Raw genomic sequence first — 12,177 nt, 5'->3', positions numbered from 1 at the left:
TATGAAAAACTGTTAAAAAATGCCAACCAAGAGTTATACCTAGGATGCGAGAGCTTTTCCCTTCTCACGGCCATTGTGGAGCTAATGCACGGAAAAATAAAGTATCGTATGTCGAACCTGTGTTTCGATTACTTTTTGGGGATTTTCAAGAGAATGCTTCCGACGGACAATTGTTTGCCGAAAGACCATAAACACGCCCAGAAAGTGTTGAATGGTCTTGAATTGGGTTATGAAAAAATTCACGCTTGCAAAAACAATTGCATGTTATTCTACAAAGAGTATGAAACATTGGATATATGCCTTATATGCAATGGGTCGAGGTTCAAAATGACATCTTAGAATAGAATGACTAAGATCCCACAAAAAATCATGCGTTATCTGCCCATGAAACCTAGGCTGCAGCGATTGTATATGTCGATGCATATTGCCACAGACATGAGATGACATAAGGAAAAACGAGTAGATGACGATGTGATGCGGCATCCTGCAGATGAGGAAGCATGGAAAGAGTTCGATCAAATGTTCCCCGAGTTTGCTGCTGATCCCCGAAATGTTAGATTGGGACTTGCCACTGATGGATTCAAGCACTTGGCCGATTTTCGTATTCCCATATAATTTGCCGCCTTGGAAATGCATGAAAAAAAGTACATTATGATGACTATTTTGATAACTGAGGATCCTGGCAGGTCAATCGATGTTTACTTAAGGTCGTTAGTTGATGAGCTCAAAGATTTATAGACAGATGGGCGCACGTACGATAAATCCACTAGAAAGATGTTCACTTTGCGGGCAGCAATTATGTGGACTGTGAATGATTTTCCCGCATATGCAATGGTTTCTGGGTGGAGCACAAAAGGTTATATGGCATGCCCTGTATGCAAAGAAGATGTAGCTTCTAGTTGGCATGCCGGAAAAGTTTGTTATCTTGGTCATCGGAGATGGTTGCCATGAGACCACGAGTGGCGGGAAAATAATAAAGAGTTCGACTGGAACACAGAGCGTCGCCTCAGACCTAGAGAATGGTCCGATGATGAGATCTTGGAACAGCTTAACCGTTTGGATTTTGCTCCATTTGGGAAAACAGTTAGTCGGACCAGACCTTCTACACATGTGAACTGGACGCACAAGTCTATATTCTTTGAGCTCCATATTGGTCGAAACTAAAATTGAGGCATAATCTCGATGTTATGCATGTTGAGAAAAATGTGTTTAATACATTGATGGGTACGATTCTAGACATCGAGGGCAAGACAAAGGACATGATCAAAACTCGTCTTGATTTGGAAAGAATGGGCATATGAAGAGGTTTATGGATGAACAGGGACAATGGTAAAGCTAGAAGGGATCTTGCTTTTTTTTTTTTTCCATGAAACCGAATGACAAAAAAGATTTTCTAAAGTTTATATCGTCTGTAAAGTTTTCCGATGGGTATGCTTCTAATATCCTGCATTGCGAGAATGTTGACGAGGGTAAATTTGCTAGACTAAAGAGCCATGACTGCCATGTTTTTATGCAACACTTACTTCCTGTGGGTATTCGACACCTTCTACCGAAAAATGTAGTGAAACCAATCATGTTGTTGTCCATATTTTTTTCCCAATAGACAGCAAAAACGTTGCAAAAGATAGACATTAATCAGTTGCGCCATGACATTATCCAAGTCCTATGCAAGTTTGAGATGATATTCCCTCCAGCTTTCTTCACAAGTATGATCCACGTGATGGTTCATTTGCCAGAAGAGGCATTGGTTGCTGGTCCCGTCAACTATCGTTGGATGTTTCCAATAGAAAGGTATATAATCCTCATCATTTGTTTATGCATCCTTATCCCACGCTTGCTAATTTGTATCATGTTGTTTTATTTTCGTAGGCTGCTAGGAGAGCTGAAAAAAATTATACGCAACAGGGCGATGCCTGAAGGATCAATTATAGAGGCTTGGGTTCAATATGAGTCCCTTACTTTCTGTGGAATGTATTTACAAGATGTGGACACGGCTTTCAATCTTTCTCAGCGCAATAATGACGGAGGTGTGAGAAATGAGAAACTTTCTGTTTTTGCCCAAAGGGCACGACCCTTTGGAGATCCTGTACGAGGAGAGTCGTTTTCCAGAAATGACATGGAGGTAGCGCATTCGTTCGTACTGAACAATTATGATGAGATAATGGCATACCTAGATAAGCATGAAGAGATGATGAAGCGAGAACATCCATCACATTTGTATGCCACGAAACACCACAGCAAGAACATCCATCAAATTTGACATATATATTGCATTATTTAATGTTATCAAACTAACATGTGAATCTTTTTGTATAATATTAGGTCAATAAGTTGAAATCATCGAATTCCTCCACTTACAGTGAAGAGTTATATAACTTGGCGTTCGGCCCAATTCGGGCAGAATTGTTTTCGATGAGGAGGAGGATTGGGAGACCGAAAGTGATGATAGCGACGATAACGAAGGTTATTATAGTTCGGATGATGAATAATGCAATTTATTAGTGACTACCCAGTAAAACATAGTAAATTAATTTTTTATTTATTTTAATTATGGTAGTGTAAAGATGGCAATCACAAATTAAAATCAAGTTGCATACAAAATTGGCAATCACAAATTAAAATAAGTCATATAATATATAGATTGAAATGTAGATATATACCTAAATTTGAAAACACATTTGAATCTGACTATCTGATTTTAAGTGGTATTTATGAATATAAGAATTAAGATTTTCTCTTTTTGGAGTTGAAAATATTGAAATTGAAAGAATACAAAAAATTGAAACATTCATGAAAAAATTGAAAAAATAAAATCAAGAATCCATCCATCATGGCCTTGTTCCACGCTTGGCTACAGCCCATGTGATTTTTTCCTCCTCTTTCTCAAGAGGTCAAACTTTGTCACTGCAAGTCATAAAGTTAATTAAAAAGTTTTCTTTTGTAATAAGAGAAAGTTCATTATTCTGTTATTACATAAACAAAAGCCCCCCTTTATGTTGTTAAAAAAATATGCCTATATGAAGAGACACCCTCAATTCAAGGGGGGCCAAATTCCCGGAGATCAATGTCTTTGGCGAAAATATGTTCGATCTGGGAATGAGTTGGCCGAGTCCATTCATGTAAGTATTCTTTAATTTTAATTATTATCTACGAATTCAAGTTTCAGGGTTATTATATGAATGTTTTAATTAATATTTTACGTTATGTTAAACAGACGACGATGGTGGAGAGGAGCCAGTTGGTTCTTCATGAGTCCACCTCCCAACGTCCTCCCGATACTCCGCTCGAGTCTGTGGATCCTCCACAGGATGCGGGGTTTCAGATCTTGACGGAGACGTTGGATTAGACTCTCGGTAGGAGGCCAGGGACATATTGTCGAGGAATGGGGAATGCCCGACGGCAGGAACCTAGACCTCGTTCATCGTTGCAGTCAAATGAGGTGACTGCTTTGACATCGACGGTGGCCGAGCTTAAGGGTCAGATGTCTATGCTTCTAGAGTCCCTTGCTCGGTCCGGCATTCCAATCCCACAGTTTGATTCCTCCTCGACCTCCCAGCCCCTCCAACCCGAGCATGGCCATCAGACCTCTGCCCCTGTCGACAATGCTCGGACCTCCAAGCAGCATCTCCCAGATGACCACGTTGATTTTGGAACATTATTCGATTAGTTTTTTAATTTTTTTATTACATTTTAACAATTTCTCTTGTAATTACATTTATATTATTTTATAACAATTTTTTTTCTCTTCATTACATTTTTTGAATGCAATTTTATTTTATTGCAAAAAAAAAAACGAAATTATTATTATTTTTTTACAAAATAAAAGAAACGAAAAATTAAATTTAAATATTTTTTTTTGGTATTGCGCTACGAAACACTTTTGGTCGTGCCAATTCACGTTTTTATTGAAAAAAAAGGTAAAACTAAATTTTAAATAATTTTTTTTATTTTTGCTTGATGAAATCCTTCATCTCGCTAAATAGAAATGCGCGACGAAGCTTGTTCGACGCACAACATGTGTCGTCGCGCAATTGTTTGAGACACGATTTTTGTGACGAAAACAAATTGTCGTGCAGTTGGTTGTGACACGAATTGCGCGACGAACATATCCCGTCGTGCAAGGTCAGCGCAACGAACATGCTTTTGTCGCACAAAGGTTTGCGAGACGAAGATTTATGTCGTCCCTAAACATTTTGTGCAACGAAGGTTGACTGTCGCTCTATTTTGCGCAACCAATGACAATTCTTGGTCGCACAAAGTCTTGCTTTACGATCTTAGCGCGACGGATACTGCACGACGAATTTCCTGTCGCGCTGAAATTTTTGTGACTAAAGTGAACTTTGAGCGACGAAAATATCTTCATCGCGCAAACTGTAAAATGTAGTAGTGATCCCAAATAATATGGCATATTCCACCTCATCAATACTTAAAAAACCTATTCCAACTTTCTAATTAGTTAATTTATTTTATGGACAAAATAATAAATAAAAAAATTAAAATCTGCAGCTTCGTTCTTGCAACCCTTGCCGTCGTCATACCCACGTACAATAGCAAAAGCTTTGCTTCTTTTGCTTGGGATTATTTTCAGGCTAAAGCACAGCAGCCAAAGCTCTTCGTTAGGATTATTTGTGTCTTCTCCTTCTCCTCCTTCGGGAAATTTATTAATTCTTTCTGAAAAAAATCAACTTAGGCTCAAGAAACGACTCATTAATTATTTCTGGAAATTTATTCTATGATTTTGCAGTTAGATCGTACTATTTCTTCTCTGTTTTTGCCATTGGATTGTACCATGTTTTCCCTTATCTATGAGATTTATTGGTATTGTGGTTTGTAGGGTAATCTCGAGCAATTATTCTCTCATGACTTGAAGCGTAATCATTGTGGGGATCATCCTCTCATCCCGATCAGGGCAATTTCGTGCAGATTGAGGATGTCTTGTTGCTCCTGAAGAGCATATTAATGGCTTTTGAATAGCAAGAAAGAGTGTTCTTTAATTTGTTGTGTATATGAATTTTTTTTTCATGAACTTCATACATGTCATTGACGAAACTCTTGCAATAGATATATTACTTAACTTTTTTGATTTCCTCGTATGAGTCGAGTTTCGATGATGCTAAAGTCTATAAAAGAGTTGGCTTAAAAGAGTTCTATATCCTGAGACTGCTATATTCATGTCATGTGGTATGGGTGATCTTACATGAAAATTATGATTGGAAAGCCTTATTTGTGGCAATGGACAAATAGTTAAGGAACAAGTTGGTCGAAATTCTCAGAGACTTTTTTTTTGGTCGAAATTCTCAGAGACTTATTTTTTCTGAACATCTTTCTCAACCCTAGATTGCTTTCGCTTGACTTGGGGACGACCTTTACTCCGAATAGCCAGTGGATTAAGAATCTTGCAGCCCTTCTCTAAAATCTCTCTGTCATTTGTTGTCTTCTCGGGTAAATCAACTTCATGTTGATTATTTTCATAAGCAACTCCACTTAATGATAATTTCATTTTCGCATCTTGTAACATCGACATCACCATATTACATTTATTGTCGTTGTCCTAGGTCTGCCACATCTTATCAAATCGTTGTGCCTCAGGTTTAGCAGTCCAATCTTCAGAGCTTGTTTTCACTTTGCTATGAGACAGCAGCTTCACATCTTTCCTCCATCTTCTTAAAACGTACTTATCTAGAATTCGGAAAATTATCTTCTCAATTAGCACCACGATAATATGCCGACATAATACTCCCCTAAACTCAAATAGCCGTATAAGCATCCAGATATTGTGTTTCAAAGTCGTATGGTGTCATACGACGAATATATGCAGTCGAAGATCTGCTCGGTTCTCCTTTTCCACTTTATCTAGCAACGCATTCTCATATTGCTCCACAATTGTTTTAAAGTAGTTTTTGAATTTACAAACCCATCAAAGAAAGCATTCATGCTCTCTCTCACTACGTTGTGGAGTAGTGGACATTCCTGCCAAAAAGTGTCTTTCACAAAAGCAGGAACCCACCTTCGCCTTTCATCATAGAGTCCAACTAGCCATTCATTTGCATGAAGCTTATACTTATCCATAAACTAAATAAGATTAGCGCAACAGCACAATGAGCATTGCCAGATCATGAAAAAATATATAAAAATGAAATTCCTTTATAATGATGCACAGAAAAATGAAACCAGAAGCAATATTTCATGACGAACACAGAATCTCAGAAAGCCATTACCATATAACCATCAAAATACATCAAAAATTCATTAGAAGAGTGTGTGCGCTCTATCTACTTCAGTCTCTCTAACACTTGCAACGAACATGAGATTTTGTTGGTAAACAATCAGCAAGTCATTGCAAAACTCTGAATCTTCGTAAGAAATTGTAGGTGACTTCTTCGGGGCTAGGATCGTGTTACTTGCTAATCAAGAAAAAATAAAAATAAAAGCCAATAGAAATTGCTGGTGCACAAATTTGATGTCCTTAACATTATTGTTATATTAACAGAGTGATCCAATATTATGAGTCATTTACTGATTTTTCATAACCCCAAATGCATCCATCCTTGTGATAAACCATGATCAATAGACATAGACCCACATGAGAAGTTCAAAGAAGAAGATATGGTCAAGGTTGTCTAACGCCAGCAAAGGAAAAGGTGAGGTGACCAATGAATAACAATGAAATAGACAGAAGAAGTAGAATAAAGATAACCCGATTAAAAGCAGAAATTCTAGAATGATATCTTCCACACATCTTTTTCGATTTGAATAGATCCGCATTCCTTCTTCCAGTTTTGAAACCCCTCACTCAAACATTTTAGATTACCATTCCTACTACACGCGCTTCAAGTTCACAAAATTATTTATGCGAGAAATCAGCATGGAAAATTCAATTACAAAACTGTGGAAAATGTTTCAAACGCGCTCATATCTAAGCAGGGATTTTGGGGGAATGGTGAGTGTGAGCTTTTCCCTACCCAAATAGGGAAAGCATAATCTTTCTTTGCCGGTGAAAAGTTGTGCTCCCAAAGAGGATAAGTCTTAGGAATTCGGTGGCTTTCTCATTATGGACAGAAAACGAGACTATGCCAAACCAATAATACCAACTTGTCTTTATTCTTGCTTTACATATTCTCCTAACCAATCACATATTAGAATCCTTATAAGGATCTTAGTTGTTTAATACAAAAAATTATCGGTTTAGTTTTTTTTTAATTTTTTAATTTTATCAAATATAAACTTCATTAGATAAACTTCAACGGTATAATCAAAGACATCAACAAGACATCTAAAATACCAATCCCCAGAGGGCAACAAACTAACATACTAAAAACACAACTAACGCGAACAAAAGCCACACTAAAACTTTTAGCCTACATCATCACAATTAACCATAAGCCCACAAACCCAACATAACCAAAAACCCTAAAACAACCCATGAGTCTAGACGAACCCTACCACCACCACCTAATGAAGCGCTGTCTTAGCCGCACCCACCACTGCATCTGTAACAGATCTACCTACACATAAGAGTGAACAAATACATGAAAACAACAACTTTGTCAAAGAACAATATTGGGTGATTTGTAGCAACCGCCGTCAAAGACGATGTAAAATCAAATGAAGATAATATGAGCAACGTTAGGGAGCGAGTTTTGGAAGCAGGATTTGATTGAGAAAACGGTCATGACATGTATATTGTAAAAATTCATTAATCAAAACGGGACAAATAAGGAGGTTCATTATATTAGAATGTGAGCATCCAAACTTCTAAAATCCATTAGTAATGAGTGGAGAGGCTCCAAATATTTTAAACTCCTCATACAAGGCTTTCTATTTTCAGTGTGAGATAATGCTCTCATCTCACACCCTCACATATAACATCTTTTTGTGTTTAACAGTGACTACTTATTAAGTGAAGTGAAAGCATGTGGCATTGAACTTACCATTTATACCATATTATGGTTCATGAACGGAATCAATGAATTAGTTCTGTGAAGACAATTTATGCTAAAACGGTGTTTCCCTTGACCAGAAAACCTTTCAAGGATATGCTTATAATGGAATCAATAAACATGAATTAACCTTGACAATAACAAGTCTTAGTGCGGAGTGAAAGAGAAGTAATTGAAGGGAACCTCGAGAAGATTATAGATATTAGCATAAGACTTTTTAGACAGGTGGACGGTATATGGCGACAAGACGAATAAAGGTAAAGCTATGGGGAGACGACAGGTGGACCGTGAAAGAGGACCAGCAAATCACCACCCAATTCATCATTGCAAAATTCCAAGAAGATGAGGCTATTTTGAGATAAGGACTCGTGGGGGGAGTCCCCAAATCTTTCTCCATGCTTCTTGGCAACTTGCATGCCTTACATAATCCCTGACAACGCCACCCAAACACTAATTTTATTTTTGGCCAGAAGCTCACCGACTTGACGCTTATGCAATTGCAACCATCTCTCTTCCATACACGCATACAAACCATCTCAAAATTGGCTCATTTTTTGAGAAGATAAATCAATAAATTCAACACTTAGAGCCGCGGCTGCCGCGTGCATCTTTGCATAGAAATCTTATGACTTTCTCTCTAATATTTTCTTTTGGATTTTCTTCTTTTTTGCTTGACATGTGTCATTTTCCTTACACTTAAAACAATGTTATTAATATATTATACAAGTTAACTTTTACTTTCCAAGTTTATCCTTATTAAATGTATTCAATTTATCCAAACAAATTTCACAACTTTCTTACCATATATATATTTTTTAAACGTAAATTATTTTTTTAAAGAAAATGTTTTCTTTTTTCAAAAGAGGAAATGTCCTTTTTTTTAAAACACAAAGGTCTTTTTTTTTAAAAAAAAAAAAATCTAAACCCTTTGTGTTTCAAAAAAAAGGGACATTTCCTCTTAAAAGCATATATTTTCTTTTAAAAAAATAATTGGCGTTAGAAAAAAATTAATAAGATGGTAAGAAAATTGTGAAATTCTTTTGGATAAATTGAATAAATTTAATAAGGGCAAACTTGGAAAGCAAAAGTTAGCTTGTATAATATATTAATGACATTGTTTTAAGTGTAAAGAAAATGACACATGTCAAGCAAAAAAAGGAGAAAGTCCAAAGAAGAAGGTTAGAGAGAAGGTTGCTAGCATTCCTCTTTTGCATAAAGATGCATACGTGCATGCCATCCACAATTTGGTTCGCTTCCACTAGCAAAATGTAATTTACACATAAGTCATATATTGTGAAATTATTCAAATTAAAATTAATTGGCAAGAATAGTCAAACTTCTCATAAGCAATGCAAAGTTTATTAACTTTTCAATGTCAACGAACTTTTAACTTTACATCCTCACAAAAAATGAGAGTATCGATTTATTTCCATAAAGGAGAATGTCAACCATGTTTGGAAAATGTGTTTTCAATTGTCTAGATCTTGAGGTTATGTTGGCTTGTAGTTTTCGCGGTTAGACACATTTTTACTTTATAATTTAAAGTTCGAGTTTGGATGCCTCCACCCCAAATATCGTATGATAAAAAATTAGGTTAAATTTTATAGCCAACTATTATTGTGAATTACTCATTTTGTATATAGTAGTATAGGACAATCACTGGCGGAACTAGCCTATGGGCTACGCTGGGCTGTAGCCCTAGGAGGTTTTGGGTGGGGGGAGAAAAATAAATTTATGTATTGGACTTATTTTAAATATAGCCTAATATGTATTAATTTATTAAAGTCCAAAAAAGTATAATTCTTTATGAATTTAGTTGCAGTGCAATAATAAAAATACACATTAAAATGGGTACACTTTCAATTTTATTGTTGAATATATTTTTATTTTTTATTTTAAACAAATGATATTCTACTTTAACCTAATCTAAACTATAGGGAGGGGGATTCGAACTAGAGTGTAGAGTTGGGAGCACATCTTCTCTAACCAACTTGGCTAAGCCCATGTCTACGAACATATTTTCATTTTAATAATGTGTTCTTCGGTTGCATTTAATATGTAATTTTTATTTATCAAAGTTTATTAGAAATTAATCAATAGAGCTATGAACTAGCATGATTTATACGATTTAACGTGTGCTTTTATTTCTAGAAAGATTATATAAATATAAGTAAAGAAAAAAAATGATCATTAGATTTTAAGCTAATAACTTTAGTTAGCTCACCCGTTGAAAAATTCCTAATATCGCCATTAGGAACAATTTTAAAAAAAAAAAAGCGGATCATCTAAACTGTCAAAAAACTATAATAAGAATAAAACCACGGTATCTTTTATTTTTCTTGTTTTGAATCATACCTCTAAAGTTCTAACACAATTTTATTTTTTTTATAGCAATTACTTTTGTTACACTTTGTACCACTTAAAATTGATTATATATAATAGACTTATTTGTTGAAATATCCCCGTGTGGTTTTCAAATTATCTTAATTTGCCCTATAACATTTTAAATGACTCAATTCCCCGCCAAAAAAAACCCCAAACTTCCATTTAGTGACCAAAGTTGGCCCATTCTATTAGTTTTCAAATGAAAATCATTCATTCCAATGTAGAAAAGAATAAGAAAATGAAAAATTGAAGAGGGAAGACAACCGTACTGTTGCAAAGGGATGCAGAATAGAAGATCTGTTTTAGATCCATCCTTGCTCATCTCTCTCAAACGACTCCATAACCACAGTCGCCATTCCACATTCCAGCCTAACAACCAAGTTGCTCCGCCTTCCCACCACCCCCACAAACCCAATTGAAAAAGCCAAAATCTTTTTCATATTTCTTCATATCGATGTTCAATTTTATATTTGTTAGATTGGTTGAATGGATCTCGTAAGGGAGCTGTGGCTTGGTTGGGGTTTCGATGGAGGGTGAGGAGACTGGATCTCGTAGGACACGGGTAAGTGTTGGGTTAAGATGACTAGAGATCAGAATTAGAAAGACGACAACTAGGTTTGTGTAGGAAGATCAGTTTTGTGGTTGTGGGCAGTGGGCGGCTGCTAATATGGTTGGGGTGTGTACAGTGGGGTGGTGGTGCGATGGAGCCGAAGGAGATGATGCAGAACTTTGGGGAAGTGTTAATTTTTTTTGTTTTTTTAATTTTATGTTATTTTATTATCTTACATATTTGATTTTGAATAATTTTAATCATTTTTAATATTTAATAGTTAAAATTATCAAAATACTCATGCCATGTCAGCGAATTTAACGATTTTTGTCTGAAAACAAATGAAATGAGGCAACCTTGGTAACGGAATGGAAGTTCACAGGGAAATTGAGTCGTTTAAACTTCAAGGGAAAAATTGAGACAATTTGAAAAGTTACAGGGAGTATTTCAACAAATAAGCCTATATAATATTTACTTTCTCAACGCACAAGAGCCCTCCAGATATGTCTGTCAATCGCAAATGTAGTAGAATAGTCGATACAAGTACTTTGAGCATAGTTAAAAAGATGATAGACCAGATAATAATAAATAAATAAAGATTGAATCCAATCATACCCAAATTTTAGCAATAATGCCCCCTTTTCAATCGGATGGGAAAGAGTGATGATGCTTGCAAAGATATTGAAAGGAGGAAACAAAGAAGGGAGAGGAGTTTCACGTTGGGTGCTTCTGGCAATTGTTTTTTTTTTTTTAGAGAGAAGAGAGAGGCATAGAGAGTGAGACAGGAGCATAGAGCAGAGGCGGAGGAAGGGGGAGAGAGCGAGTTCTGGATAATTAATAATTAAAGGGTATTTTAGGAATAATGGTGGATAGAAAAATATAATTGTGTTTTTTTTTTTCAAATTTATATGGTGGTTGGGAAAATAAGGTGGATGAGAAAATAGGATAGGAAGTGGAAATAGCAGCACTCAAAATAGAATGGAATATAAAAACAAGGAGATAAGTCCAAACGTACAAAATGAGAGTAGGAAAATCGCTACCTTTTCGGGGAGTTGCTTTGTAGGCAACCACAACTGATTTGCGTGAGACACTAGGCACATAATTATCGTGAATAATTGAGGGGAGCATTTTATTCGTTTAAGCATCTCACGAAAAACGGCTAGTACATGCACGAAAAATGGCATGAAATGAATGAAGGACATGCCAACAAGCACTTAGACCTTTTCTATAAATAGTGGCATTGGAAGTCGTTTAAGTTCATCCAAAGCTACCTCTTCACTTCCTTCTCCTCTCCTCTCGAAA

At 36.0% G+C, this 12,177-nt stretch overlaps 1 pseudogene; it reads left to right on the top strand.

Annotated features, from left to right (window-relative positions):
- The first annotated feature begins 550 nt into the window (after positions 1–550).
- Positions 551–2,260, top strand: LOC148917595 (uncharacterized; annotated as a pseudogene).
- The last annotated feature ends 9,917 nt before the right edge of the window (positions 2,261–12,177 follow it).

Source organism: Prunus mume, linkage group LG4, assembly GCF_029339155.1.
Source record: "Prunus mume cultivar Tortuosa linkage group LG4, ASM2933915v1, whole genome shotgun sequence".
Taxonomy (NCBI): domain Eukaryota; kingdom Viridiplantae; phylum Streptophyta; class Magnoliopsida; order Rosales; family Rosaceae; genus Prunus; species Prunus mume.
This window is presented reverse-complemented; position numbering and strand designations above follow the sequence as displayed.